A 7,335-nucleotide genomic window follows, 5' to 3' on the forward strand; every position below is an offset into this window, starting at 1 on the left:
TCCTCTTGATAATAGATGGAATTAAAAAATAGAAATAACAAAGTTGAATTTTTTTCTGACCGGTAAGGGGATCACAACCCATTGCACGGTGTGGTCTGCACCGTGATCAGCCAGTGAGCACACCAGCTATCCCTATATAGGATCCGAACCCGCAGCCTCGGAGCTACCAGCACCATCCTCTCCCGAGTGAGCCACGGGGCCAGCCCAACAAAGTTGAAATTTTAAACTAAAATCTTGGAGAGATTTTCACAGTTATATAATTTGTTAGATTCTTTACAGCTGTGTTCTCAAAACATTATGGGTGGAGAAATCAGTCTAGTGGTTTGCAACCAGAATTTGAAAACATTGAATAAAACAACAAATATCAGAGATGTAATAATATATGTTGCTCTTTTTATAAAGGTACTTTTCTTTTGTGTGTGTGTGTGTGTGTTTAGAGGGTTGTGATGTAAAATGAATATTCTACTGTAGCTTTCAAAAGTTTGAAAAACAATAGTCAAGAATATATTTGGAAGAGAATACTTAGGTGGGATAGGAAATTATAAAGTATACATAAAATTGAGTTATTAGAAAGTCTTGCCAATGAATCAATTGATCAACCTCTGCAAAATAGATTATTTAGTGATCATTGAGAATGTTTCTTGAAAAAACAGAAGAGTTGGGAAAAAATATCCACATTGGGCCCTTCTTTTTTAGAAGGTGGGTGGAGTTGAGCATTGTTGCTAGACTGGATGAAAGAATAAGAACCACATGTCCTCTGACTACAGGGGGTCAGAAACCAAAACTAAGACTCAGAAACTGAAAATATAGCAGAGTTTGAGGCAGAGTATAAAAATGTGGTCCAAATGATCAGAGGCTATTGACCAGGGAAAATTTGGGCACAGAAGCAAATTGGTATGTTGAAACCTCTCCTTTTTCTTGCTCTCTTTTAACATAAACATTTATTTTGCCTCATTAGATATGTCTAATATGGGAAGTGCAAGCTGCTCTTGTCCAAATGAAAAATGACATGCCATCCATGTCATAGTTTATTCCTAGTGCTTCTTGTTGGGACTGGCTTCATGGCACAATTTGTGTAAAAATAGTTGCATAAACTATGATGCTTGACTAATGTACCCCAGTCAGGATTTCCACCTCTTCTCCTCTGTGTGTCATTCTTTCTAATGGAAGTTAGAATCCAGTTTGGGGATTGTTTTGGAGTGGTATCTGTGTCCTCTCCCTGGCCCTCAGTTTTTTAGGGAAGAGACCGGTTGTGTTTCTTTCCGAGCTGACAGCACTTTGAACGGCGCTGACTTCCTCACAGCAGGAAAGAAAATCGTATATACTGACCCGAACGGTTGAATCAGTCTGAGAACAGGAATAAAAAATACCAGAAAAATGAAAACACTAACTTCACAGAATCATAAGGAATACCAAAGACCTAAGAGTGACCAAACACATGCATTAATTCAAAACAAACAAAACAAGCCTGTCTGGTTAATTAGCTATGTTTTTCATGCCTTCACAGGCCTGTTCTCTTCTTTTTAAAATGGATGAGTGACCTAATCAGTTAGAATAACTGGTGTCTGATGAGTGACTATTCTTTGCCTATTCCTTGGAGAGGTAATGTTGCCTGACAATTTAGAGCAGTCTCTCTCCTTCCAAAGACTACCTATGTTGAAATCCTATGGCAGGATTTCTGCAAGTTTCAGGATATCTCAAGTCAGATTGGCTTGTGAAATAAAGGGAATGCATTAGCTGACATGATTGAAGAGTTATGTTGCAGCGTTCCTGAACGGTTTGTTCAAGATTCTAGTTTCTTTCTTCTGTTCATCTTAGCTCTGTTCATTTCTCTATGCTTATTAGCACATTCCTCAGATTTACTTACCTTGTGGTTCAAATTTTTGCAGCAGTTCCAACTCTTACATGTGTGTACTCAAATGTCCAGGTAAGAAGAGTGCACCATTAACTCATATTTCCCAGAAGAAGTCCTGAAATTTATTTTTGTTCCATTGTTTTAGAATCTTGGGTCACATGATCACCTGTGAACCATTCACTGGAGCCAGGGAAAGGACCGGGTGGACTGGCTTAGCCAAAGTTGAAGACTCGCTCCTGGCAGTTGAGAATGAAAGATTCCTTGCAATCACATGGATCAGCCAGGGAAATCAGGCAGAAAACAATACATAGACCTCGTCATTCCACCTTCGTGGAAGTAGAACTCTACATTATGTTGGATGTTTTTGGGCTTATTTCCTGCCGTCGTTCTTTTTGATATACATTTGTTCCATTTTTATATGCATTTGGCCTTATTTTGGGTTAATTTTTTGTTGTTTCTTTACTTCTTACTTGACTATTTTCTCTCAATTTGTTTGGAATTTATACAGTATATTTGTTTCATTGGTTATCCTTGAAATCTGATCATATATTTATTTTGGGTTAATTTTTTGTTGTTTCTTTACTTCTTACTTGACTATTTTCTCTCAATTTGCTTGGAATTTATACAGTATATTTGTTTCATTGGTTATCCTTGAAATCTGATCATATACGAGGGATCTTCAAAAAGTTCATGAAAAGATTTGCATTATCTTTTAGTTCTATTGTTCCACAAACTTTGTGAAGTACCCTCATATGTTTAGCTTAAAAAAGTGTAAAGTTAAATCAATGGTTCTTAACTGGAGGCAATTTTTCCTCCAGGGGATATTCGGCAATTTCTGGAATCATGTTCCATGTTAAAATGAGGTGGGAGAGTGCTGCTTGCATCTAGTGGGTAGAGGGCAGGAATGCTGCTAAATGTCCTACAGTGCGCAGGACAGCCTCTCACACAAAGAATTATCCAACCCAAAATGTCAATAGTGCTGAGGTTCAGAAGCCTGGAATTAAACAATAACTTGATCCCCCATCTGATCAATATAAGGCTCTTAGAATCATTTTCCCTTCTTACTCACATGCTCTTTTCGTCCAGGATTTTAGTTGCATCCTGTATTGTTAAACCCTGCACATCCACACCCATCATTTAGACAACATGTCTATTATTATGTTTTAAGATTTTTCCCTATCTTTTGTGAAGCTAGCCATGCTACAAATACAGTAAAATACAGTATCCTTTCTAGGCTTTAGTTGTGCTGTAGTGAAGGGTCACTTAGAATGCTTAGTCAGCCATAACACAAGGTGGAAGTCTTCTTGTCTCTCTTTCAGAATACCATAGAAAATATGCTTAATAAAAGATTGTCCATTGTATCTATCAGACCAGAACTTCATGTAACAGGTTAAGGAAAGGGTNTCTACATTATGTTGGATGTATTTGGGCTTATTTCCTGCCATCGTTCTTTTTGATATACATTTGTTCCATTTTTATATGCATTTGGCCTTATTTTGGGTTAATTTTTTGTTGTTTCTTTACTTCTTACTTGACTATTTTCTCTCAATTTGCTTGGAATTTATACAGTATATTTGTTTCATTGGTTATCCTTGAAATCTGATCATATACGAGGGATCTTCAAAAAGTTCATGAAAAGATTTGCATTATCTTTTAGTTCTATTGTTCCACAAACTTTGTGAAGTACCCTCATATGTTTAGCTTAAAAAAGTGTAAAGTTAAATCAATGGTTCTTAACTGGAGGCAATTTTTCCTCCAGGGGATATTCGGCAATTTCTGGAATCATGTTCCATGTTAAAATGAGGTGGGAGAGTGCTGCTTGCATCTAGTGGGTAGAGGGCAGGAATGCTGCTAAATGTCCTACAGTGCGCAGGACAGCCTCTCACACAAAGAATTATCCAACCCAAAATGTCAATAGTGCTGAGGTTCAGAAGCCTGGAATTAAACAATAACTTGATCCCCCATCTGATCAATATAAGGCTCTTAGAATCATTTTCCCTTCTTACTCACATGCTCTTTTCGTCCAGGATTTTAGTTGCATCCTGTATTGTTAAACCCTGCACATCCACACCCATCATTCTTATCACTGCTGCCCCCGCCTTTAGACAACATGTCTATTATTATGTTTTAAGATTTTTCCCTATCTTTTGTGAAGCTAGCCATGCTACAAATACAGTCAAATACAGTATCCTTTCTAGGCTTTAGTTGTGCTGTAGTGAAGGGTCACTCAGAATGCTTAGTCAGCCATAACACAAGGTGGAAGTCTCCTTGTCTCTCTTTCAGAATACCATAGAAAATATGCTTTATAAAAGATTGTCCATTGTATCTATCAGACCAGAACTTCATGTAACAGGTTAAGGAAAGGGTTAGACAACATGTCTATTATTATGTTTTAAGATTTTTCCCTATCTTTTGTGAAGCTAGCCATGCTACAAATACAGTAAAATACAGTATCCTTTCTAGGCTTTAGTTGTGCTGTAGTGAAGGGTCACTTAGAATGCTTAGTCAGCCATAACACAAGGTGGAAGTCTTCTTGTCTCTCTTTCAGAATACCATAGAAAATATGCTTAATAAAAGATTGTCCATTGTATCTATCAGACCAGAACTTCATGTAACAGGTTAAGGAAAGGGTAAATACACGAGGTTGTCATTTTGCAAATTGTACTTTTGCAGTAAAGTTTCAGGTGGCTAGTGGTCAGCTCTGTGAAACTCTGGAGAATTGCAAGGGAACAGATGCTGGTGTTTTCTGATTGAAGCCAAGTTAGCGAAATGCGCCTGTTTTACTGCCTTGCCTACATGATTTGCTTGCCTCTGCAGCCAAAGTTTGAGTTCAGATTCTTTGAGATAAAAGTACCATTAATTCTTCTAGACATTGATGGATCAACTTTATAAAACTCCAGTGTATAACAGCAAGAACAGGTGCTTGATCCTTTCCTATTATGGGCCCTCTTGCCGAGGTATGGGTAGTCAGCGCTGTCACTAGGTGCTGTGCAGAGATGTCAGGTGTAATAGCTCATCTTTGACTTCCTTTGTTTTGGGAACCCATTCCTGTCAGAGTTGGAATAAGTAATTTCAATACTTTAGTTACAGCCAGCAGACATGGAATCAATACATGCCAAGATTAACTTCAGTGATTAATCCCAGAATCAATGAACCAAATGATTATCATTTCTGTCAGCTGAAGATTCTGGGATGTAAACGGTGATGAAAGAGGTGGGTTAATTTTGTTTGACTGGCTCCTGCAGCAGCCACTGTCTTTCACTTTCCATGCCTTGCACTTGCTCCAGTGATACCTTCCTGCTGCAACCAAGTCCTGTGTCACAAGGTGAGGTGCTCAGAAGCCAGATTTGACAGTGATAAGAGGCAAAGTCAACTTAGTCTGGGCTGCTAATGCTCCAAAGGTAATACCAAACTAGTGAAACTTCTAACTTTTAAATCAGAGTGATTATTCTGACTTATTGGTAGGCAGGTGTCATTCGCTGTCTTTTAAAGGAGAGCAGGAGGCTGGAGGAAGGGCTGGGAATGAGTATAATTGCCTAACTGAAGGCTCCAGGCATCAGTCTGCATGGGGACTACAGCTGTTTCAGTAGAGGAGCGTTCCTGTGGAGACACTAGGCTAATGCACCCTCTCCAGCTAGTGGGACTGAGGGCTTGCCATGTGCCAGGTGCAGTGTTCAGTGTTTTATGTATCTTATTTTATTTAAAGATCACATCAACTCTCCGTGGTAGGTGCTGTTAACATCCTTGTTTAGCAGATAAGGAAAGTGAGTCTTAGTCACTTAGATATCTTTTCCAAAGATGCACACTTAACTTGAACCCAGGTCTATCTGATTCTGTGTTCTCTGGTTTCAGTTGCTCATTTAAGATCATCCAGGCGTGGACAAGAAGAGATGGCTCCTGTTATACATTGAACTGTATCTCTCCCCAAAAGATGTGTTAAAGTCCTAACTTCTTTACCTCAGAAAGTGACCTTATTTGGAAAAATGTCATTGCAGGTCCAATTAGTTAAGAAGAAGTCATGGAATGGGAGGCCCTTAATCCAATATAACTGGTGTCCTTATAAGAAGATAGCCATGTGAGGACAGACACAGGGAAAAGACCATGTGAAGAAGGAGGACTGGAGTGAAGCATCTGCAAACCAGTGAACACCAAAGATTGCCTGCAACCACCAAGTATCAGAGGGAGCATGGCTCTGCCAACACCTTGATTTCAGACTTCCCAGCCTCCAGAACTATGAGACAATACATTCTGTTGTTTTAAGCCCCCAGTTAGTGGTACTCTGTGACAGCAACACTGGGAAACTCTTGGGTTAATGTGTATGCATGTACATATGATTGGAATATCTATTAAAAGAAGCAAGCAACACACAATCCCTAAAGCCTTCTATGTACAGAGCACAATGTCAAGAGTGATGGGAATGTCGCTTGGTCTGTGTGCTTAGCTCACATAATGCTTATGGTTTATTTCTCATGTACTGGCTTCCAGGCACTATCTGGGCTAAAGAGTCCTGATCACAAAATGAGCTCCACCTCTAGAGTCAGCTCTGCTTAGCTGTAAAGATGTGCCATATCTGAGCTTTGTGACCTTGGGGGAAATGACTTAGCCTGTCCTTTGTCTCAGTTCCTTATCTATAAAATGGGAGGATGATAATAAAGAAGTCATTGTGAGCATTGGACAAGCTAATATATACATGTCTAGCCCAGTGGTTGGCACATAACAAAGGTTCTGTAGACAAGGTGTTTTCTTTGTGTCTTTAATAACTGTGTGAGGTGAGTATCACTATCCCCATTTTATAAATAAGTAAATGAGGCTCAAAGGGGCTAAGTGATTTCCCCACAACTGCAGAATCAGTAAGTGGCAAAAGGGCCATGCAACCCCATGTGCAGCTCTCTAGAGTCGGGGTTATGTCCTTTCCACGGCACTGCCTCCCAAGCCAGAGCACACAGCCTAGTGTGGTACATAAGAGACTGGTCCATGTTAGGAGGTAGATACAAGTACAGGACAGTATATACAAATGAGACCTGTGAGCAGCTGGACTGTCAACTGAGAATGTTCTTTTGTTGGGACACTCATGGAGGTTCTGCCATGAAGGAAGTGGGATCTCAGCATTTCTGGTCCCCTCTTCATTTGTATCACAAACGTCTATCAGTCTGACTTGCTTTTATGTTCCAATAACTTTGGAGAATACTGTATCTTGAAAGAGAGGGGCAGGGGCCACCTAAGGGTAGATGAGTTAAAGATGGGTAGGTTCTGCTTCTTCCCCCATTAGGCTTATGAAATGGGGTGATCTGAGACTGGATATCAGTGCTTTTAAAAGCCTTGTTGGCTAGAGATGCCATGAGTTTTTTCTTGTCGCATAGGGATGGAGCAAAAAACAACAAAAAACAAAGCTAAATAAAACATTTTAATGAATTCTTTGGTTATGCAAAGACAAAGCCAGTATTTAGTTTCAAAATGTAGAAAGTCAAGACAACGTGGTA

The sequence above is a fragment of the Galeopterus variegatus genome, unplaced genomic scaffold (assembly GCF_000696425.1).
Source record: "Galeopterus variegatus unplaced genomic scaffold, G_variegatus-3.0.2 Scaffold637, whole genome shotgun sequence".
Taxonomy (NCBI): Eukaryota; Metazoa; Chordata; class Mammalia; order Dermoptera; family Cynocephalidae; genus Galeopterus; species Galeopterus variegatus.